Source organism: Pristiophorus japonicus, chromosome 7 (genome assembly GCF_044704955.1).
Source record: "Pristiophorus japonicus isolate sPriJap1 chromosome 7, sPriJap1.hap1, whole genome shotgun sequence".
Taxonomy (NCBI): Eukaryota; Metazoa; Chordata; class Chondrichthyes; family Pristiophoridae; genus Pristiophorus; species Pristiophorus japonicus.
Genome location: NC_091983.1, coordinates 32,578,718 through 32,603,008, shown reverse-complemented (window position 1 = coordinate 32,603,008; position 24,291 = coordinate 32,578,718). Strand labels below are relative to the sequence as shown.

At 43.7% G+C, this 24,291-nt stretch overlaps 1 protein-coding gene across 1 annotated transcript in view; it reads right to left on the bottom strand.

Moving 5' to 3' along the window:
- Positions 1-23,927, bottom strand: part of elovl5 (ELOVL fatty acid elongase 5) — a 148,375-nt gene extending 124,448 nt beyond the window's left edge. The window contains exon 1 of the mRNA XM_070884896.1: positions 23,761-23,927. The gene's annotated coding sequence lies outside the window, so the exon portion shown is untranslated. The remainder of the gene's footprint in view (positions 1-23,760) is intronic.
- Between the last annotated feature and the right edge of the window lie 364 nt (positions 23,928-24,291).

Below are 24,291 nucleotides of genomic sequence, written 5' to 3'. Positions count from 1 at the left end.
GACAGGATGGAATAATGAAAGCAGCCTCCTCCGAATCTCTAGCAGCTGTGAACTGTACTCTTTCGGATGAGATGTTAAACCGAGGTTCCGTCTGCTCTCAAAAGTGGAAGTAAAAGATCCCATGGCACTATTTCAAAGCAGAGCAGAGGAGTTATCCCCGGTGTCCTGGCCAATATTTATCCCTCAATCAATGTAACAAAAAAAACAGATTATCTGGTCATTATCACACTGTTGTTTGTGGGAGCTTGCTGTACGCAAATTGGCTGTCACATTTCTCACATTACAACAGTGACTATACTCCAAAAGTACTTTATTGGCTGTAACGCGCTTTGCGACGTCCGGTTCTTGTGAAAGGCGCTATATAAGTCCAAGTCTTCCTTTACTCAAGCCACACATTTTGGAACCTTGCGTCATTCCCAACAGGAGCCAGAAGTGGCTTGAAGGCTGCAACCAACCTCAGTTACTATGGAAACGGCAAGTGAGGTTTCAAATCAATCGAAAAGGGACAAATTTGTTTGGGCAAAATGCTCTTTTTTTACTCTGATTCCTAAATACTCTTCTGCACTTACGTTAAGTGTCACGGGATGGCATCAGTGCACGAACCGAGACGGTAGCACATGCGCTGACGTATTCAAAGTGACTTGTTAACAAGAAGCTCGCAGCTTTACCATTTGTGTTTAAATGAATGACAAATATAGCACTCAGTGCAGGTGACTGTGAATCAGGCTTCAGATTTGGAATTGCTGCAATATTCATCTCAGAAGCTATTCAGGAAGAAATGCACATTTAATGGGGCTTAATTGCTGTTGTTTTTAACATTCGCTCAACATTTTTGTTAAAGATGAAGTAAGAAGCCAAAACAGCTTCTGTTAATAATACTCCCACAAACAACAAATTCATAGCTGCTTCTTAGTTACCAGCACAGCTGTCAACACTGAAGAGACCCAAGTGTAAGAGCTGCAGTTGTGAGCTGCGTACCTGAGCTATCCAGTCGTGCCAAATACATCAAACATACTTAAAAACAGCAAGCTGCGACCACCATGTGGGCAATCAGGATTCCTCAATGCTCTCAATGTATGCTCCTTCTCTCATCTTTTACTGTCATCTCCATCTCCTTTCTCTGCATTTCTCTTCGCAGTCACCTGTCTGTCCGATTTCCAACCACAGATCCCATAGATCCATTAAATAGTTTTCATTAACAATACGAATGCTAAAATAGTCCTGTCGTTTTAGCAATCTCATGCCTTCTCTCAGAGGATGCAAGGTCACATTACAGGAGTGACTGCAGGGGATGCAAGGTCACATTACAGGAGTGACTGCAGAGGATGCAAGATCGCATTACAGGAGTGACTGCAGGGGATGCAAGGTCACATTACAGGAGTGACTGCAGGAGATGCAAGATCACATTACAGGAGTGACTGCAGAGGATGCAAGATCGCATTACAGGAGTGACTGGTGACACTAAGCCCTAGAGAATATCCATTGTAGACCCATGAAAGTTACAACAACATGCACGACTACAACCCCCAAAGTAAGGCGGGAAGTCACAATCTACACTGTGAGACTCCCAGCAAATGCTGATTGGTGTGTAGGTCTGGTGAGCAGGGAAGACCAATTAGGTAGCAGTAAACACAAAATAATCAAGAATCAGTGATTGTAACTGGATTCCAGCAGCAACTAGAATTTTAAAAAGGCATTTATTTAGTGCTAATCACATATTCAGAATTGAGGTCTTTAAAATAATAAATGGATTCAATAGGTTAGTTACGAAACTATTTCCACTGGTGGGGAATCCAAAACAAGCAAGCATAATCGTAAACTGAGAGCTAGGCCATTCAGGAGTGAAATCAGAAAGCACTTTTTCATATAAAGTGTAGTGGAAATCTGGAACTCACACAAGGTGTGAATGCTGAGGGTCAGTTGAAATTTTCAAGACCGAGATCGATAGATTTTTGTTGGGCAAGGGTATCAAGGGATATGGAGCAAAGATGAGTAAATGAAGTTGAGGTACAGATCAGCCATAATCAAATTGAATGGCAAAACAGGCTCTGGAGCAGAATAGCCTCCCCCTGCTCCTATGTCCCAAATAATCCTCGTGGTATAATAATACAATATAATAACGGTGGCAAAGATGGCAGTTAATTTCCATACACCAAGATCCCAACATACAAATGAGATGAATGACCATTTATGTTCACCTGAATAGGTAGATAAGGCCTTGGTTGAATGCCCAAGTGAAAAAACAGCACCTCTGACAATATTGCATTCTCTTAGTACTACACTGAAATATCAGCCTAGATTATGCGCTCAAGTCCTGAGTGACGTTTCAATCCAAAATGTTATGACTCATCAGTAACTGAAGCAAATTGACACTTATGTGCTGCTACAGAGAGCAGGGAATGAAAGAGAAGGGAAGGCGGCATCCAGTTGGCATTAAGAGCAGTCAGAAACAAGTGGCTTGTTAGGCCTAATGGCCTTTTCCTGCTCCTGGAAACTCCAATGTTTTTTGTTAGTTTAGGCACTTGTCTGGGCAATTTGAACATAAGGCAGCTGATTTTCCTCACAATTCCACCAGACTCCCACTGTTACTCCAGCAGGCGTCCAGCAGAAGGCTAAAGATCAAGACACAGATACGCTGAATCACAGCCTGAACTGGGATTACCCGCTTGGCCTTGTAAGGAGCAGAGCCTGCCCTTCATCTCACTTAATGATGGCACTATCCTTCCTTCTGTGACTGGATCTGTCATACAAACTGGAGATTACACCAAACCTGACTTGGACAGACACCCATGGTGAATGGGTGCACCACTGAATGGACAGGGTGAGCGTTGATTGGCCTCATAGGCTGGGACATCCTCGGAGCTGCTTCCGCTCTGTCACCCACACTTCACCAGAAATGTGGCGACAACCCTGTTTACATTCAAGCCAGCCGTGGCTCAGTGGGCAGCACTCTCACCTCTGAGTCAGAAGGCTGAGGGTTTAAGTCCCACTCCAGAGACCTGAGCACAAAATCTAGGCTGACACACCTGTGCAGTGCTGAGGGATTGCTGCACTGTCAGAGGTACCATCTTTCGGATGAGACGTTAAACCGAGACCTGGGCGTAAAAGCCCCCCATGGCACTATCTGAAAAAGAGCAGGGGTGTTCTCCCCAGTATCCTGACCAATATTTATCCCTCAACCAACATCACAAATAAAACCAGATAATCTGATCATGATCACGTTGCTGTTTGGGGGAACTTGCTGTACGTAAATTGGCTGCAACATTTTCTACATTACAACACTGACTACACTTCAAAAGTACTTCATTGGCTGTAAAGCGCTTTGGGACATCCTGAGGTTATGAAAGGCACTATATAAGTGCAAGTCTTTCTTTCTTATAAACAGGTTTTCCGCCTCACCTCCAGCGAAGTTAAGACGGCAGAGTGAAGGCAGCTCAAGGAATTTCCCAGCTTTAGATTTTTTTCTCAGCTCCCTTTTCATATGTTCATATGTACTTTCACATGTATCTTAAGTCGTGTTCAAGGCTTGTTAATGTTATTCTTATGTCCTCTTGTTTTGCACTCACAGCTCAAATTAAGTAACATTGTCCAACACTTACACTTTAAAAAACCTGGGTTATGTCTTCTCTCTACCCTTTGTTCTCCGTTCGAAGAATCTCTGTTCACAAATTAGAATCCTAAATTTTCCCTGACCTTTCTACAATGTATTAGTCTCCTGAAGGTCATGTGCCGAAACGGAACACTCGTCTTAACAGATGAATGCAATAAAATCACATTTATTTCTACAGCTCAGTAGAATGGTTCACTCTCCTAGGACAAGATTAGAATAATTTGTCTCGCCGACAAACAAATATTCTTGAGGTCCATCCTGGCATATGATTAATCTCCTTAATAACAATTTCACGTTGATTGAATGCTTTCGGTGAATGGCCAATTATCTTACCCATTTCCTTTTCATTTCCCATCTTTGCTGATGCACACGCTTATTATGGCTATGTTTCACATTCCATGTTGCAAGGCATATATTTCACTACATCAAAATCTGTCATTCCTTAACCTACCCGTCGAATTGGCCCAGATCTTAGGGTTGGGGTTAGGGTGAGAAGAGATTTGATAAGAGTTGTACAAGATTATGACAGGTTTAGATAAGGTAGACAAAGAAAAGCTGTTCCCATTAGCTGATGGTACAAGGACTAGGGGACACAGATTTAAGGTTTTGGGTAAGAGATCCAGGGGGGATATGAGGAAGAACTTTTTTACGCAGCGACTGGTAGTTACCTGGAACTCGCTGCCTACGAGGGCGGTGGAAGCAGAGACGATCAATGATTTCAAAAGGAAATTGGATAGGCTCTTGAGGGAAATACACTTGCAAGGCTAGGGGGTAGAGCGGGGGAATGGGACTGACTGGATTGCTCTACAGAGAGCCGGCATGGATTCGATGGGCCGAATGGCCTCCTTCGGTGCCGTAATGACTCTATGGGGCCGAAATTGTCCCTTTCCTTAAGGCCTGTTACCACCGCCAACTTTTGGTGGAATGGCCGGTGAAAGCCCAATTGCCCACCTAAATTTTCCCAGCGGTGCCCCAATCCCACCCCCACCCCACCACCCCTCTGCTGCTGTCGATCGGTGTTAAGTACGTCATCACTGTGCGCACCGCCAATCTACCCCCCCCCCCCCCACCCCCCGACGGCGGCAAAACAACCTTTTTCCCGGTGGTCCAGTGAGGCTGTGGCCTTCTGCAGCGGAGGTGCGGCTTCCCTTAAAGGGGAGGGCTCACTGCCTCCGCCGCCATGTTTTTGTTTTGTCGGCCGACTGCCATGTCAGCCCGACAGTTATGCCCCCGGGCCACCAACAGGCAGCCTGGCACCCCCTCTTGGGTACCAGGCTACTGGCTCAGCCGAAACCCTCCCTGGTGGCCCAAAGTTTAAAAAGCGCAGAGGCTCTCCCCTTTAATTGAAGGGAAAAGCCATGGTGATGTGGCGCCGTGATGACGCGGCGGGCGGTGACGCCCCTCCACCCCCAACTTCCGTCCCTCAGTTGCTGTCACCGCCGCATCTTTGCCCCTCAGGTGTAGTCACCGCCCCCATTTACACCGACTTCCGGGTTGAAACAAAAAAAACAAACAGCAGAATTTCACAAAAGGGTCGACCTGAACCGCAGCTGCGGTAAAAACGCATTCACGTAAAGCCGGGCGGGGGGCAATTTCTACCCCTATGATTCTATCTCTTTAAATGCTATCAATATCTCATACACATCTAGCCACATAGCAAATGTTATAATATTATAATGTTACAAGAGATATCCTACTCCAAATTATTTGTAAGTGAAATATTATGAAATACCTTCCAAAAATTAAAGTGGATTGTTGATCATTTCAACAATCCTGTGTTGTTCGTGCGCATGTCGGAGTTAAGACTGCGACATCGCATCACTGATTCTGCAACCTGCCCTTCGAGCGATGCTCTCCACTGGGACTGCAGGATTGCTAAATTTGGCTTTGTGGAGGCTCTCGGAAGGTCAAGGGTTCGAGCACCACTCCAGAGACTTGAGCACATAATCTGGCCGACATTTCTTGCAGTACAGTACCGTCTTTCTGGTGAGATGTTTCGGAATGACATAAAATTTACAACATGGAAACATGCCGTGCGACCCAATCAGTCCATGTTGGATTCTACCCACCACCCGAACAGTAGACCTATTCCCAAATCCCGTTATCCACCTTTCCTTCAACCAACTATCTAACCTATTTTTAAATGTTGATACAGGCTCTGTTTCAATCCCTAACTCCAGTTGTGCATCCAGAGCCTTATAGCCCTCTAGGTCAAAGCATTTCGCCTGCTATGTCCTAAATCTCTTAAATCAATCCTATTTCTATGTCCCTTCCGGAAACAGCCGACTTTCTCCCATCCCTTCATAATTTTAAACACCTCTATCAAATCATCCTGTCATTTTCTCTGCTCTAATAAAAATGACCCCAATTTATCTTCAAGTTTGTATTTCCTTTTACCTAGCAGCATCCTAGTGAACCTGTGCTGTACCCTCTCGATTGCCTCAACATTTGGAACATTGTTTGCAGTTTTGCTTCATACTATAGAGCCCAAAACGGCAAACTGGCGACCAACTGTGATACTAAAGTTTTACAGAAATTCCCCATTACATCTCAATTTTTATACCTCATGATAAAACGCAGTATTTCATTGCTTTTATATGGTCCTATTTACTTAAGGTGCTTATAACAAAGTCTCGTCCGCCCTTTCATTGGAGTTCAGAAGAATGAGAGGTGAACTTATCGAAACATATAAGATAATGAGGGGGCTCGACAAGGTGGATGCAGAGAGGATTTTTCCACTCATAGGGGAAACTAAACCTAGGGGGCATCGTCTCAGACTAAGGGGTCGCCCATTTAAAACTGAGATGAGGAGGAATTTCTTCTCTCAGAGGGTTGTAAATCTATGGAATTCTCTGCCCCAGAGAGCTGTGGAGGCTGGGTCATTGAATATATTTAAGGCAGAGATAGACAGATTTTTGAGTGATAAGGGAGTAAAGGGTTATGGGGAGCGGGCAGGAAAGTGGAGCTGAGCCCATGATCAGATCGGCCATGATCTTATTAAATGGCGGAGCAGGCTCGAGGGACCAAAAGGCCTACTCCTGCTCCTATTTCTTATGTTTTTATGTTCTTTCAGGTGGATGCAAAAGATTCCATGGAGCTGTCCAAAGAAGAGTAGGACGTTCTCCCAGTGTCCTGGCCAACATTTATCCCTCGATCAACCTCACTAAAACAGCTTATCTAGTCATTTATCTTATTGCTATTTACAGAACCTTGTGGTCCACAAAATGGCTGCTGTATTTACCTACATTACAACAATGACTATATTTCAGAAGTATTGCATTGGTTATGAAGTGTTTTGAGACGTTGTGAAAGGCTTTACATGAATGCAGGTTCTTTACTTTATAATATGTTGGGCTGTTCACTCACCAAGTTAATTAATGCCTCAAAAAATTCTAGATTTGTGAAGCACCCAATTATTCTGTAAATCCATGGTGACTACTCCTCGTGGCCAGCCTCTGCTTTCTTTCACTGAACAATGATAGTGTTCCTTAAAGTGCTCTCAGTCACATGCTCCAGTACTTACCTTAGGCTAGCTGGTCTGTAATTCCTTAATCTTTAATTCCTGGGTTTGTGCCTCATCCTTTTGTAAAAGTCTTGGGATAATATTTCTAACATGCTTATCCTCAGGAACAGCTTCTGTATCTATGGAAATGCTGGAAAATACTAATCACAGCCTCTCGTTTCTTTGAAAAATTTTGGATATTTGCCCTCCAGTCCAGGTACCTTGCAAATTAACATACCTAAACCAAGCACTAGATGTTGGGTCACACCCTGAGGGAAGAAGAAAAGATAACATTTGCTTTGCACAAAGAATTCTGTAAAAATAATGATTAACGTAGCAGATTGAGACAAGCTTTAAATTGAGGCAAGCTCATAGCTCAGCCTTAACGATGATTCCTTGAATTTGGAGCCTCGGGAGAGAGGCACTACTTGCATTTCTATTGCAGCCTTTTCCCCTTTACAGCAAACAGCAGGGTCATTAGATCGCTGACAGACTGAATTTTCTAAAGAGAGACCACTGACACGGTGACGACTGCAACACGTCAGAAAAATCCTCAATTAAGCCAAATAAATGGTATTATTCATCAAACCAAAACAAACTATCCTCAGTCTCATCCTTGTTTGCAAATCCCTCCGTGGCCTCGCCCTCTCCCTATCTCTGTAACCTCTTCCAGCCCTCTGAGATCTCTGCGCTCCTCCAATTCTAGCCTCTTGTGCATCCCCAATTTTAATCACTTCAGCATTGGTGGCCGTGCCTTCAGCTGCCTAGGCCCTAAACTCTGGAGTTTCCTCTCTAAACCTCTCTGCCTCTGTACCTCTCTTTCCTCCTTTAAGACGCTCCTTAAAGCTTACCTCTTTGACCCCATGTGCCCAAATTTCTCCGTGTGTGGCTCGGTGTCAAATTTTGTTTGATAAGGCTCCTGTGAAGCACTTTGAGATGTTTTACTACGTTAAAAGCATTTTATAGATGCAAGTTGTTGTTTTTGCTGTTAGATGCCAAACAACCAGTCCAGATGCAACTGCTACAAAGATTGATGTCTCACAAATCTGGCCATTACCATTGCTGAAAGCATGTAACCACAAATATATTTGTACTGGGAGCTGACAGTGCAATTCAGTGAATAACCATAGCCTAAATCACATTCCAGTAATCCTGGTCAATACAGGAAGATAATCTTTCTGCAGACAGAAAACTCCCTTTTGTTTAAAGCTGCTTGACTATTAAAACACAAATTGATTTTTCATTCACATCAGTTGCAGTTAAGATTGAAAATATCGAACCCAAAGATCCAATCTTGGTGCAGTGGGGAAACCAACAGGTCCCTAATTTAGGAACACAGAGAGAGAATGTCAGACCTTGCAAAATAAGGGAGAAGACAACAAGAGAGAAAGAAAAATATGGAGGGTGAGGGAAGAAGTGTGAGAGGAGACAGTAAGAGAGATAGAGGGAGACAAAGGGAAGACAGTGAAAGGAATGTAGAGACAGGAAAAAAAGAGAAAGGTGAAAGAGAAAGGCAGAAACAGATTTAAAGAAACACCGAAGTAGAGAGAAAGAAAGCTTGACATGGAAAAACTTTTTTACGCAGAGAGTGGTTAGGATCTGGAATGCACTGCCTGAAAGGGTGGTGGAGGCAGACTCAATCGTGGCTTTCAAAAGGAAATTGGATAAGTACCTGAAGGAAAAAAATTTGCAAGGCTGCGGGGAAATGGTGGAGGAGTGGGACTAGCTGAAGTGCTCTTGCAGAGAGCCGGCACGGGTTCGACAGGCCAAATGGACTCCTTCAGTGCTGTAACCATTCTATGATTCTAAGTAGGGAGAGAAAGAAAACAGAGAAAGGAAAAAAGTTTGATAAAGTGATATTCGGTATAAGATAAAGTGCGACAGAGAGAAAAAAGTGAAAAAGGACAAGAGGCTGGTATTAATGAGTGACAAACAAGGAGAGGGAAATGTGAGAAAGAGGTGGAAAGCACATGGAAAAGGCAAAGAGTCAGAGCTGGAGATGCAAGAGATAGGGGGAATGTGAAAACTGAATAGTGTGAGATAGTAATAGAAAATAAAGACAAACGTGAGAAAAGGACAGAGTAAGAGACAAAGCAGAGGGAGAAAGATTCAGAAGGATATGAACAGGGATGAAAGGGAACAAAATAGAGAAAATAGAGAGAGAAAAGGAGATGGAGAAAAAGGATAGAGCAAAAAAGGAAACAAGAGAAAAAATTTTGATCTTAGCCAAATTAGACAAACGCACCAGCGTCAGTGTTCTCGATCAGGCCAACATCCCCAGCATCGAAGCACTGACCACACTCGACCAGCTCCGTTGGGCGGGCCACATTGTCCGCATGCCCGACACAACACTCCGAAAACAAGCGCTCTACTCGGAACTCCTTTACGGCAAGTGATCCCCAGGTGGGCAGAGGAAACGTTTCAAGGACACCCTCAAAGCCTCCTGGATAAAGTGCAACATCCCCACCAACACCTGGGAGTCCCTGACTAAAGACCGCCCTAAGTGGAGGAAGAGCATCCGGGAGGGCGCTGAGCACCTCGAGTCTCGTCGGCGAGAGCATGCAGAAATCAAGCGCAGGCAGCGGAAGGAGCACGCAGCAAACCAGTCCCACCCACCCTTTCCTTCAACGAGACGATAAAGCACGCGCACAAAGGCAGACTGATGCGCTTAGGCAGATGATTTTCAAGCTTTCTTTGTTGGGGCTTCTGAAAATACTGACACACTTCCAGGGCCTCGGAAAACAGGCAGTAAAAGGTCCAAACACGGTGCAGTGTGCGGGCACTCAATGCACACTGGGTGATCACTGCACGTCAAATTAGTTAGGCCTAACTGGAGTTGTCGAGGGCGAGCGTCTGAAACTAGTGTTAGGCCCGTTGCCCATGTAATGAGGGGGTCGAACACCTCTTTCCGGTCCTTTGCAAAACTGGATCTGGACTGACCACAGCGTGCACCGTGCACATCAGTATTCTCAGACTTGAAGCAGCCAAAGCAGAGGTCCTTAATGGGACCACTGGAGGTTGCCACTAAAAATGTTCTACTGGCCTGAATGTGGAGCCAGATCATCATCATCATAGGCAATCCCTCAAAATCGAGGAAGACTTGCTTCCACTCTAAAAGTGAGTTCTCAGGTGACTGAACAGTCCAATAGGAGAACTACAGTCCCTGTCACAGGTGGGACAGACAGTGGTTGAAGGAAAGGGTGGGTGGGACTGGTTTGCCGCACTCTCCTTCCGCTGCCTGCACTTGGTTTCTGCATGCTCTCGCCGACGAGACTCGAGGTGCTCAGCGCCCTCCCGGATGCTCTTCCTCCACTTAGGGCGGTCTTGGGCCAGGGACTCCCAGGTGTCAGTGGGGATGTTGCACTCAATGAAGGAGGCTTTGAGGGTGTCCTTGAAACGTTTCCTCTGCCCACCTGGGGATCACTTGCCGTATAGGAGTTCCGAGTAGAGCACTTGCTTTGGGAGTTTTGTGTCGGGCATGCGAAAAATGTGGCCCGCCCAACGGAGCTGGACGAGTGTGGTCAGTACTTCGATGCTGGGGATGTTGGCCTGATTGAGAACACTGACGTTGGTGCGTCTGTCCTCCCAGGGCCAGATGAAGCGGGATTGATCCTGCTGGTTCAATATTGAAACTGGAGGCCACTGCCTATCATCGCTCACCCCCATCCCAATCTCCAACAACCGCACCCCCCCCCCCACCTCCCCTCCACCCGACTTACTGTAGGCCCAGTGTCAGAAACCCAACCGAACAACTTTCCTCCTATCCCCCACCGCCACCATTAACATTCCCAGCCCGCCAGTCGCATAACAATGACGCAAGAGGCCATATTTTGTACGACCCTCCTACATATCAGTTGCGGCACTGTTTTGCCATCGCTGGGTTTGCTCCTGAATCCACGTGCAAACAAATTTCTGGGTCCCTCAGTCCTAACTCCTGGAAGACATTATTATTAGATACCCAAAGGAAAAACGTACTATTACTGTAGATTTTTTTTGTCAGTCGACAACTACAGAAACATTGCATTTGTGAGTCAACAAATACAAAAGAAAATACAGTAAAATATAGAATATATCATTCTTGAGACACTGTGCTTGTGGCACAGGGAATGGGCAGCCTCAGATGAACATAAATCTGATGGCTTTGTATACCCCTGGGGTCTTGTGCTCTCTCCCCGTTTCTTGTTTCTCCGTTTTTATGTCTCTCACAATGATTTTTTAGCCCTCATCTTCTCTCTGTGTAGGTGCCGGAGGCGCTGCATGTGAGGAGACAGGTGGAGCCGAGAGCTGAAGACCAAGCACACTGCCAGCTGCTAAAGATACTGAGGCACATTTTACAGAAACGCCACAACCAGTGTAAAGTCTCATTCGACAGGAGTCGGAAATGATGCCGGAAAAATTGGTAGTGACTCAAAGTGGGCATACAGACCTCGACAGAGAGTTCTCAGTTCCGCACTCCTGCTGAGGGGGACTCTGCACCAGAAGGTCTCTGAACATTGACCCTACCAGCTGTGAAAATGGCCGTTTACAATCAAAGGCACTTCCCCGCAGATCTGGGACTTTACTGCATCTCCTTTATGAGGGTACTTTAGGGCCCCACATGTCAACTGCATCTTTGGGCTGCAACTCAGTCATCCAAGTTCACTTTGATTCTTGTACTTCCTCTGCTGTGGGCTGGACAGATGTTAGGGTGCCACGGGTGCTGACTATCAAAAGGCAGTAAGAAGGATGGGGGAAGGCTTTCCCTATTCCTGAGCCCAGGGAGAAGCACTGCCAATTATAAACTACGTCTTTTACAGTTAGTACCACTCCCTCTTTTGGCCTGACATTTTTCAGGCTTCTCTGATGGCATCTTTGGGGCCAATGTGTTTGTCTGGGCCAAAAATCTGACAACCTCATAGGATCTCCACATGGTCCCCAGAGCGAAATCCTATGGCATGGCAGGGCATGAACAGAATGACACATAAACAGGGCCAAAGAGGCACAAACGGACTGAAAAAGTGAGACGTACAGACAAATCAACAGTTAGCATGATGCATTTGTACACTTTTAAGACAGTTAATGCCCCAATGCACTTTACAGAGGAGAAGATACAGACACAAAGCAGTAGTGATAGAAGAGAATCAGAAAGACAGATTTTGAGGAGGCTTGTGAAAGTGGTAGCATAGCAAAAGAGACAAATTCAAAATGTAGGATCAACTCATCTGGAACCAAAGATGGAACAAAGCAAGGGATGGATGCTCAGGAGGCTAGAAAAAGGGAAATAGGGCTGGAGGGGATTGCAAAGGAAGGGAAAGGCAAAGTCGGAGGGGAATTTGTAAACAAAGATGAGGATGTTGAGGAATGGAGAACGCTGAACAGACGCAGGATGACAGGGTGCACAATAGAATGTGGTCAACCGTGTTTTGGACGAGTTGGGGTTTATGTAGGGTGAGCTTGGAAGGTCAGCAAGAAGATAATGGTGCGCATGAGAGCTTCACCAGTGGAAGGGTTGAGGTAAGAATGGAGGTGGGCGAGATTGCAGAGCTGGAGATAGATACTCTTAGTAATGGATAGGAATTTCTTCTCTCAGAGGGTTGTGAATCTGTGGAATTTGCTGCCTCAGAGAGCTGTGGAAGCTGGGTCATTGAATAAATTTAAGTCAGAGATAGACAGTTTCTTAACCGACAAGGGAATAAGGGGTTATGGGGAGCGGGCAGGGAAGTGGAGCTGAGTCCATGATTGGATCAGCTATGATCGTATTAAATGGCCTACTCCTGCTCCTACTTCTTATGTTCTTATGAAATGGACTTTCAAGCTCAGCTCAGCCAGAACAGGACATCAAGATTCTGAATGAGCAGCTAGAGGAATACATGGGTTTGGAGGCTAGGGTTGTTGGCAGGGATCGAGTAGGATGGTTTTCGTATTGGCAATAGGAAGTTGAGGAAAGCTCTGGCTCATCTCCCATTTTATGTTGGATAAAGAGTCTGGCCGCACATTGATGATATGGCATTGTGGATACGCATGGAGAGGTAAAGCTGGGTGCATACATGTAGAAACTGAACCCACATCTATGGATGAAACATGTAGATAAATATTAAGAGGGGCAAATGTAGCCTTTGAGGCACTCTTAAGGTGACTGTGTTGGGAGGGAGGAGAAGCCATTGCAAGAGATGTGCTGTATACGTTGGGACGGGTAAGAATTGAACCAAGCAAGAGTGACGTCACCAAGGTGGATCATGAAGCAGAGGCGTTGAAGGAGGATGGAGTGGTCAATTGTATCAACTGACAAATGATTCAATGTTCCAGGATAGCAAAATAGTTTCACATCACAAAGTGCATGAGAAGCAAAAACATGCAGCCTCCCACCAATGGATAATTGAAGCAAACCCGGACCCAAGTGCAATTGAGCACTACCTAGCAAACGGGTAGTTACTCCACAAAACTCCATTAGCTCACACTTCCTGATCTTACAACTGGAACTAAATAACAAAGAAGATTTCCCAAGTACTACATTCCAATACGACAAAGATATTCTCTGAATTGTTGCACGTTTAAAAACTTCTGTCGGCAACAGATTCCGTCCCACACTTTTCCACATAATGAACCACAAATATTTTATTTTCATGTCAATGAAACACAATTACGACAGATATTTTCTGAACACACACTATAGTGGGTGAGTGGAAGAATCCACTAACAATATCTGTATTTTAATGTGAGGGCAAGCAGTCACAACCAACAATCTGTAATATTGTGACTGACCTAACGAGGGAGAATTTACGCAGAGTTAGCAGAAACAGCGAGCCAAGACTCCAGTGGAAGTGTTACTGGAAGTTTCTTTCCTCAACTATAAACTAGGTGCAAATGATTAGTAAATTTGGTGCAAAAATCACCAAATCTCATGTGCGTCTATATATTTATTAAAGTACTAGATAAAATAAAAGTGTTCCATTTTATTGGTGATCTGATACTTTCAGTATTTAGTAAAAGACTTGATACCAAAATAAACACAGAATTACAACAATCATCAAAGTGACCAGTGCCAACGGATCAACAAAACTCCACATTAAAATTGGTATGCTGAGAAATTCGGTACATTACAGAAGGTGAATCAGGATGGGGAAGAAAGGTCGAGTACAGAACTCTGCATTACCATGGCCTACGAAGTTTTTTTTAAACCAATCTAAGGTTGGCCAATCAATCCCTGTCTGGAATAAAAATAAAGCGGGGAAGGTGGCTCAAACGTGGCTAACAAGGGAAATTAAGGATAGTGTTAAATCCAAGGAAGAGGCATACAAATTAGCCAGAAAAAGTAGCAAACCTGAGGACTGGGAGAAATTTAGAATACAGCAGAGGAGGACAAAGGGTTTAATTAAGAGGGGGAAAAGAGAGTATGAGAGGAAGCTTGCCGGAAACATAAAAAATGACTGCAAAAGCTTCTATAGATATGTGAAGAGAAAAAGATTAGTGAAGACAAACGTAGGGCCCTTGCAGTCGGATTCGGGTGAATTTATAATGGGGAACAAAGAAATGGCAGACCAACTGAACAAGTACTTTGGTTCTGTCTTCACAAAGGAAGACACAAATAACCTTCCGGATGTACTAGGGGACCGAGGATCTAGTGAGAAGGAGGAACTGAAGGATATCCTTATTAGGCGGGAAATTGTGTTAGGGAAATTGACGGGATTGAAGGCCGATAACTCCCCAGGGCCTGATAGTCTACATCTCAGAGTACTTAAGGAAGTGGCCCTAGAAATAGTGGATGCATTGGTGATAATTTTCCAACAGTCTATCGACTCTGGATCAGTTCGTATGGACTGGAGGGTTGCTAATGTAACACCACTTTTTAAAAAAGGGAGCGAAAACGGGTAATTATAGACCAGTTAGCCAGTTATACATCAATAGTGGGGAAAATGTTGGAATCAATCATTAAGGATGAAATAGCAACACATTTGGAAAGCAGTGATAGGATTGGTCCAAGTCAGCATGGATTTATGAAGGGGAAATCATGCTTGACAAATCTTCTGGAACTTTTTGAGGATGTGACTAGTAGAGTGGACAGGGGAGAACCAGTGGATGTGGTATATTTGAACTTTTCAAATATACCACATCCAATGTCCCACACAAGAGATTGGTGTGCAAAATCAAAGCACATGGTATTGGGGGTAATGTACTGACGTGGATAGAGAACTGGTTGGCAGACAGGAAGCAGAGAGTCGGGATTAATGGGTCCTTTTCAGAATGGCAGGCAGTGACTAGTGGAGTGCCGCAGGGTTCAGTGCTGGGACCCCAGCTGTTTACAATATTTATTAATGATTTAGATGATGGAATTGAGTGTAATATCTCCAAGTTTGCAGATGACACTAAACTGGGTGGCGGTGTGAGCTGTGAGGAGGACGCTAAGAGGCTATAGGGTGATTTGGACAGGTTAGGCAAGTGGGCAAATACATGGCAAATGCAGTATAATGTGGATAAATGTGAGGTTATCCACTTTGGGGGCAAAAACACGAAGGCAGAATATTATCTGAATGGCGGCAGATTAGGAAAAGGGGAGGTGCAGCGAGACCTGGGTGTCACAGTTCATCAGTCATTGAAGGATGGCATGCAGGTACAGCAGGCAGTGAAGAAGGCAAATGGTATGTTGGCCTTCATAGCAAGGGGATTTGTGTATCGGAGCAGGGAAGTCTTACTGCAGTTGTGCAAGGCCTTGGTGAGGCCCCATCTGGAATATTATGTTCAGTTTTGGTCTCCTAATCTGAGGAAGGACGTTCTTGCTATTGAGGGAATGCAGCGAAGGTTCACCAGACTGATTCTCGGGATGGCAGGACTGACATATGAGGAGAGACTGGATCGACTGGGCCTGTATTCACTGAAGTTTAGAAGGATGAGAGGGGATCTCATAGAAACATATAAACTTCTGATGGGACTGGACAGGTTAGATGCAGGAAGAATGTTCCCGATGTTGGGGAAGTCCAGAACCAGGAGACACAGTCTAAGGATAAGGGATAAGCCATTTAGGACTGAGATGAAGAGGAACTTCTTCACTCAGAGAGTTGTTAACTTGTGGAATTCCCTACCGCAGAGAGTTGTTGATGCCAGTTCATTGGATATATTCAAGAGGGAGTTAGATATGGCCTTTGCGGCTAAAGGGGTATGGAGAGAAAGCAGGAACAGGGTACTGAGGTGAATGATCAGTCATGATCTTATTGAATGGTGGTGCAGGCTCGAAGGGCCGGATGGCCTACTCCTGCACCTATTTTCTATGTTTCTATGTTTCTATGTAATCCATACAAAATGACGGTCAATGGGGAATGAACTATCGTAGTTTCAAATATTACTATACTAACTTATTTTTTAGAAAAACAGGGCTCAGGACATGCCGCTGACATAGAAAGATGGGAACAGATGTAGGTCATTTGGCAGCTCAAGCCTGTTCTGACATTCAATTAGATCATGGTTCCTCAACTCTAGTTATCCACCTTTGCTCCATATCCCTGGATACCCTTACCGAACAAAAAACGATCGAACTGTCTTGAAAATTTCAATTGATAAAGCATCCATGGGCATTTGAGCGAGAGAGTACCAAATTTCTACAACTCTTATGTGTAAAAAAAATGCTTCCTGATTTCACTCCTACATGATCCAGCTCTTATTTTAAGATTGTGCCCCCTTATTTTGAATTTCCCCATTCTCTGTATTTACCCTATCAAATCCTTTTATCATTTTAAACACCTCAACTAGATCACCGCTCAACTTTCTAAACTCAAGGGAATACAAGCCATTTTTATGGAGCCTGTCCTCATAATTTAACCCCTTCAGCCCAGTATCATTCTAGTGACTCTATGCTGCGCTCCCTCCAAGATCAATATATCCTTCCTGAGGTACATCATTCCAAAACTGAACGCAGTATTCCAGGAGGGATCTGACCAAGGTTCTGTACAACTGAAATATAACTTCCAACCTTTTGTATTCCAGCCCCCTTCAGATAAAGACCAACATTGCATTAGCTGTTTTGCAACTGTCCAAGCTTTTTAATGATTTGTGTACCTGGACACACAAATCTATTTGCTCCTCCACATTTCCTAGTCTCTCGCCATTAAGAAAATATTTTTATTTGTCTTTCTTGGATTCAAAGTGGTTAAACTCATACTTCCCCATATTCGGCCACAGTCTTTCCAACTAATTAAAGCTATCCCTTTGTAACTTCCTACTGCCATCTACACAACTTACTTTGATTCCCAACTTATGGTCATCTGCAAACTTGGATATGTAACGATCTATTCCTTCACCCACGTAATTGATATATATGATGAAAGATTGATGCCACAGTACAGATCCCTAAGGAAGACCACTTTTCACATCCTGCCAATCAAGAATAGAAACATAGAAACATAGAAAATAGGTGCAGGAGTAGGCCATTCGGCTCTTCGAGCCTGCACCGCCATTCAATGAGTTCATGGCTGAACATGCAATTTCAGTACCCCATTCCTGCTTTCTTGCCATACCCCCTTGATCCCCCTAGTAGTAAGGACTACATCTAACTCCTTTTTGAATATATTTAGTGAATTGGCCTCAACAACTTTCTGTGGTAGAGAATTCCACAGGTTCACCACTCTCTGGGTGAAGAAGTTTCTCCTCATCTCGGTCCTAAATGCCTTACCCCTTATCCTTAGATTGTGATCCCTGATTCTGGACTTCCCCAACATTGGGAACATTCTTCCTGCATCTAACCTGTCTAAACCCGTCAGAATTTTAAACGTTTCGATGAGATCCCCTCTCATTCTTCTGAACTCCAGTGAATACAAGCCCAGTTGATCCAGTCTTTCTTGATATGTCAGTCCCGCCATCCCGGGAATCAGTCTGGTGAACCTTCGCTGCACTCCCTCAATAGCAAGAATGTCCTTCCTCAAGTTAGGAGACCAAAACTGTACACAATAATCCAGGTGTGGCCTCACCAAGGCCCTGTACAACTGTAGTAACAATTCCCTGCCCCTGTACTCAAATCCCCTCACTATGAAGACCAACATGCCATTTGCTTTCTTAACCGCCTGCTGTACCTGCATGCCAACCTTCAATGACTGATGTACCATGACACCCAGGTCTCATTGCACCTCCCCTTTTCCTAATCTGTCACCATTCAGATAATAGTCTGTCTCTCTGTTTTTACTACCAAAGTGGATAACCTCACATTTATCCACATTATACTTCATCTGCCATGCATTTGCCCACTCACCTAATCTATCCAAGTCACTCTGCAGCCTCATAGCATCCTCTTCGCAGCTCACACTGCCACCCAACTTAGTGTCATCCACAAATTTGGAGATACTACATTTAATCCCCTCATCTAAATCATTAATGTACAATGTAAACAGCTGGGGCCCCAGCACAGAACTTTGCGGTACCTCACTAGTCACTGCCTGCCATTCTGAAAAGTACCCACTTACTCCTACTCTTTGCTTCCTGTCTGACAACCAGTTCTCAATCCACGTCAGCACACTACCCCCAATCCCATGTGCTTTAACTTTGCACATTAATCTCTTGTGTGGGACCTTGTCGAAAGCCTAACCAAAGTACTTGTTCAATTGGTCTGCCATTTCTTTGTTCCCAGTTATGACTTCCCCTGATTCTGACTGCAGGGGACCTACATTTGTCTTTACTAACCTTTTTCTCTTTACATATCTATAGAAGCTTTTGCAGTCCGTCTTAATGTTCCCTGCAAGCTTCCTCTCGTACTCTATTTTCCCTGCCCTAATCAAACTCTTTGTCCTCCTCTGCTGAGTTCTAAATTTCTCCCAGTCCCCGGGTTCGCTGCTATTTCTGGCCAATTTGTATGTCACTTCCTTCGCTTTAATACTATCCCTGATTTCCCTTGATAGCCACGGTTGAGCCACCTTCCCTTTTTTATTTTTACGCCAGACAGGGATGTACAATTGTTGTAGTTCATCCATGCGGTCTCTAAATGTCATCCTCAAAACTCCGAGAGACTGCCTATGATGATGTGTTAGACATCCTGGAGAGATGTAGGTTGAACATCTTGGGGAGTTAAAAGTTTAACAGTCGAACTTCTTTGTGAAACAAGATGACATTGAAGTGTCGTAAAACGAATGCATTGTCAGGCTTTCCAAGATATAAACAGGATGACTTTGAAGTATGGTAAAAAGAATGCATTGCTTGTTTTCTGAAATGTAAAGTGTCAGTGTAAGGGAATAAGTGTTAGTAATGACATCACCAATGAATGGTTTAGTTTTAGGGTAATAAGACAGGGGCAGCAAGTCTATTTGCTAAAGATAACAGTAAGTAAAGAAAGATTTGTTTAAGGGAAACGGCTGAGGTAAACAATTGCAAACTGTTTTTAGAGGAGTTGGGAAATATATACGTAATTAACTCCCAATCAATTAGTAACCCTTGTCACAAGGTTACCTCCAATTTCGTGTACTTTTAATCTCGTTAATAATCTCTTGTGCGGAACAGTATCAAATGCCTTCTGAAAGTCCATATAGAAATCATCCATAGACACTTCTCTATCTACCATGTTTGAGACCTACTCAAAGGATTCAGCTAGGTCCGTCCGACATGACCTACCCATCATAAATTCATGTTAATTCTTTTTGATCAGCTCATACTTGTCTAAGTGTTCAGTCATCCGACCCCTGATGATAGAACCCAATAACTTCTCCACAACTGATGTTGAACTGACAGGTCATAAGAACATACATAAGAAATAGGAGCAGGAGTAGGCCATTTGGCCTCTTAAGCCTGCTCCATCATTTAATAAGATCATGGCTGATCTGTTCTTGGGCTCAGCTCCACTCCCCTGCCTGCTCCTCATAACCCTTCACTCCCTTATCGTTCAAAAATCTGTGTATCTCTGCCTTAAATATATTCAATGACCCAGCTTCCACAGCTCTATGGGCCAGATAATTGCACAGATTTACAAATCTCAGAGAAGAAATTCCTCCTCATCTCAGTTTTAAATGGGTGGCCCCTTATTCTGAGATTATGATCCCTAGTTTAAGTTTCCCCTATGTGGAAATATCCTCTCTGCATCCACCCTGTCGCGCCCTCTTATTATCTTATATGTTTTAATTACCCCCACTTGCAATAAAGGTCAACATTCCATTTGCCTTCCTGATTACTTGCTGTACCTGCATACTAACGTTTTGTGTTTCATGCACAAGGACCCCCAGGTCCCCTTGTACTGCAGCACTTTGCAATTTTTCTCCAATTAAATTATAATTTGCTTTTCTATTTTTTGTGCCAAAGTGGATAACCTCACACTTTCCCACATTGTACTCCATCTGCCAAATTTTTGCCCACTCACTTAGCCTGTCTATATCCCTTCACAAATTGTTGTGTCCTCCTCAGAATTTGCTTTCCCACCCATCTTTGTATCATCAGCAAACTTGGCTACATTACACTAGGTCCCTTTATCCAAGTCATTCATATAGATTGTAAATAGTTGAGGCCCCACTAGTTCTGTTTGCCAACCGGAAAATTACCCATTTATCCTGACTCTCTGTTTTCTGTTAGTTAGCCAATCCTCTATCCATGCTAATATATACCCCCAATCCTGTGAACTTTTGTCTTGTGCAGTAATCTTTTACGTGGCACCTTATCGAATGCCTTCTGGAAATCCAAATACACTACATCCACTGGATCCCCCTGCTCATTACATCCTCAAAGAACTCCAGTAAATTTGTCAAACACGATTTCCCTTTCATAAAACCATTTTATAAAATCTGCTTGATTTATAAAAGCATGATTCAATGTCCTGCTACTGCTTCCTTATTAATGGACTCCAGCATTTTCCAGATGTTAGGCTAATAGTTTCCTGCTTTTTGTCTGCCTTCTTTTTTAAATAGGGGCGTTACATTTGCGGTTTTCCAATCCGCTGGGACCTCCCCAGAATCCCGGGAATTTTGGTAGATTACAATCAATGCATCCACTATCTTTGCAGCCACTTCTTTTAGGACACTATGATACAGGGCATTATTTTACCTAGTATTCCTTCATTAGTGATAGTGATTGTATTACGCTCCTCCCTCCCTATATCCCCTTGATTACCCACTAGTGGGATGCTTTTAGTGTCTTCGACCGTTGACGACCAATACAAAGTATTTGTTCAATTTCCCTGTTCCCCATTATTAATTAATTCTCCAGTCTCATCCACTCGGAGACCAACATTTACTTTAGCCACTCTTTTCCTTTTTATATACCTGTAGAAACTCCTACTATCTGTTTTTATATTTCGTGCTAGTTTACTTTCATAATCTATCTTCCCTCTCTTTATTATTGTTTTAGTCTTTCTTTGCTGGCTTTTAAACTTTTCCTAATCCTCTGGCCTCCCACTAGTCTTGGCCTCATTGTATGCCCTTGTTTTCAATTTGATACCATCCCTTATTTCCTTAGTTAGCGACGGATGGTTATCCCTTCTCTTACAGGCTTTCCTTCTCATTGGGATAAATTTTTGTTGAGAGTTATAAAATATCTCATTAAATGTCTGCCACTGCTCATCAACCGTCCCACACTATCTATTTTCCCAGTCCACTTTAGCCAACTCTGTCTTCATTCCTTTGTAGTTGCCTTTATTTAAGCTTAGGACCCTGGTTTGAGATCCAACTTTCTCACCCTCCAACTGCATTTGAAATTCAACCATATTATGGTCACTCATTCCTTGAGGATCCTTTACTAGGAGATCATTTATTAATCTGCACTGTATTGCCTCAATGGTCAATATATCCTTCCTGACATTCGGTGCCCAAAACTGAAAGCAGTGCTCCAGATGATCAAAATCTATTCTAAAAGCACACTACAAAGTCCAAAAGCTCATATCTGGATTTGTAATTACTCTTTGGATTAAGAACACGAAACTGAAAAGTCAAAATTTCCACTGGTTCAATGATCTGATAATTTTTGATCAGGACCAGCAGACAATATTACTTCACTGATCCAAAGAACCATGGAAAAGAAAGAAAGACATGGATTTATACAGCGTCTTTCACGACCACTGTACGTCTCAAAGCACTATACAGCCAATTAAGTACTTTTGAAGTGTAGTCACTGTTATAATGTAGGAAACAGGGCAGATAATATGCACACAGCAAGCTCCCTCAAACAGCAAAGTGATAATGACCAGATAATCTTTTTTTTTTGTGATGTTGGTTGAGGGATAAATATAGAACACTGGGGATAACTCCGCTGCTCTTCTTCGAAATAGTGCCATGGGATCTTTTACAGCACCTCCGACAGTGCAGTGCACCCTCAGCACTGCACTGGAGTGCCAGCCTAGATTTAGGTGCTCAAGTCCCTGGAGTGGCACTTGAACCCACAACCTTCTGACTCAGAGGCACATGTGCTACCGACTGAGCCATAGCAGATACTATAAATATACAGAAGTATACATGAAGTATTCTGCTTAGAAATATTTATCATTCTCACTAATCTGTGCCAGAATATTGATGCAAACATATAGACTGAAAATTGAACTGGAAGGGGAGCACAACATTAAAATTGGAATAGTGGGACATTTTATAAAAAGGGATTGCTTTTTTTGGGGTGGGGGTGAACGCAAATAAACAGAAAACTATCAGAAGAAAAATTGTCCCTAACTTGTATCTTTATAGTAACTGAACTCAGGACTAGTCGTTTACTATTCCTATTCAACCAGTTGCCAGAACTAAAACTTTTAAACTTGGATATTTGCTGTGATATGACCACAGATCCTAACTGTATCTGATGTTCCGGGACCCTCCCTGAATTTCCTTAATAACCTTGAATCCTGGATCAGACCAGTTTTGCCCCTCTAATAGAAGTCAACCATTCAGTATTTTAAAAAAATACCGTGCCTGTGCCAAAATAAAGCTTTATCCCTGATTCAGACCAAACCTTGGCACAAAATGTTTCACCTACATTCAGAAAGTTAGCTTGACTTTGACTATGTAGTTGGATGGAAAAATGTTGTCTCGTCATAATGGGGGGAATGTCAGTTCTTGCAGTATCCTGGAGAAGGGGTGAACGTTTTTGCGACTGTTGTACCTTCATATCACATGAAAAACTTTACACATCACACACTATTGCCATTTTTTTTTAAACTATTCAAAAGCCATTTCCTTGCTAATTTTGCAGCATCTCAAATCGTGTATAGTTATATGAATATCTCAGAAACACTAAACGTTGCCAGATTGACGTTTAGGTGCCACTTAAAAATATTAAATCGCAACATAGACTCGTAGCTCATCAAAACGATTGCAAATGAATCACGTTAAAATGGGGGGTGGGGGAGAGCAAGCCCCGAGAGAAAAGGTGCAAAATTGCTTTTCTCCGCCAGAGTAACAAAGACAAATATATTGCAGAAACACTGCTTTGGCTGCAATCAGTGCAAAGAAGGTTAAAGCCTCTCTGGACATCAGGCAGAAAACAAAGCGCAAATCCAAAAACACATATACCCTGTACTTATCTCAACGATTGAAATACAAATTATTTCAAGCATATGTGCTGGAGAATGCACGCTGCCCGGAATTGTTACACACACGGTTCCCCAGCCAAACTGCATTCAACATCACTCCCACTGAGTCGCCTTCTTGTGGAACAACACAAAATAACATTTTGTACATATACATATTAAGTAGCTGAACTCACAAGAACGTTAATGCAGCAATGCCTCACTCACCTCGCGGAAAATAAAAATCCTGACAGCAGAAGTGAGAAAAAAAAGAAAATGCTCCTCCTCTCAGAGAGAAGCGGCGCCCAGAGACTGAACTTCAGCTCCCTCTCCCAGCCTGACAACCCACTGCAGGAAACAGAGGGAGAGAGAGAGAGAGAGATGACAGGACCAGGGCACAGGGGAAGGAGCAACATGTGATTGAGTTTCTGCTTTATAGTCCTGGCAACGTCACATCACAGCTCCAACTAACCACAGATAGTGCCAGTCGTAGCCTCCTCCCCTCCCTCTCTCTCCCCTACCTCTCCCTCCCTCCCCCATTCCCTCTCTCCCTCCCTCTCCTTTTCCCTCTCACCCTCTCTCTCCCTCACCTCCTCCTCCCTCAACTCCCCTCCTCCCTACTTCCTCTTTCATCCCTCTCTCCTTTTCTTCTCATCCTCCACTCTCTGTCCCTCCCTCTCTCATCCTCCCTCTTACCTTCTCTCCTCCCTCTCTCTCCACCCTTGATACCCCTCTCCTCCTCTCTCTCATCTCTCTCCC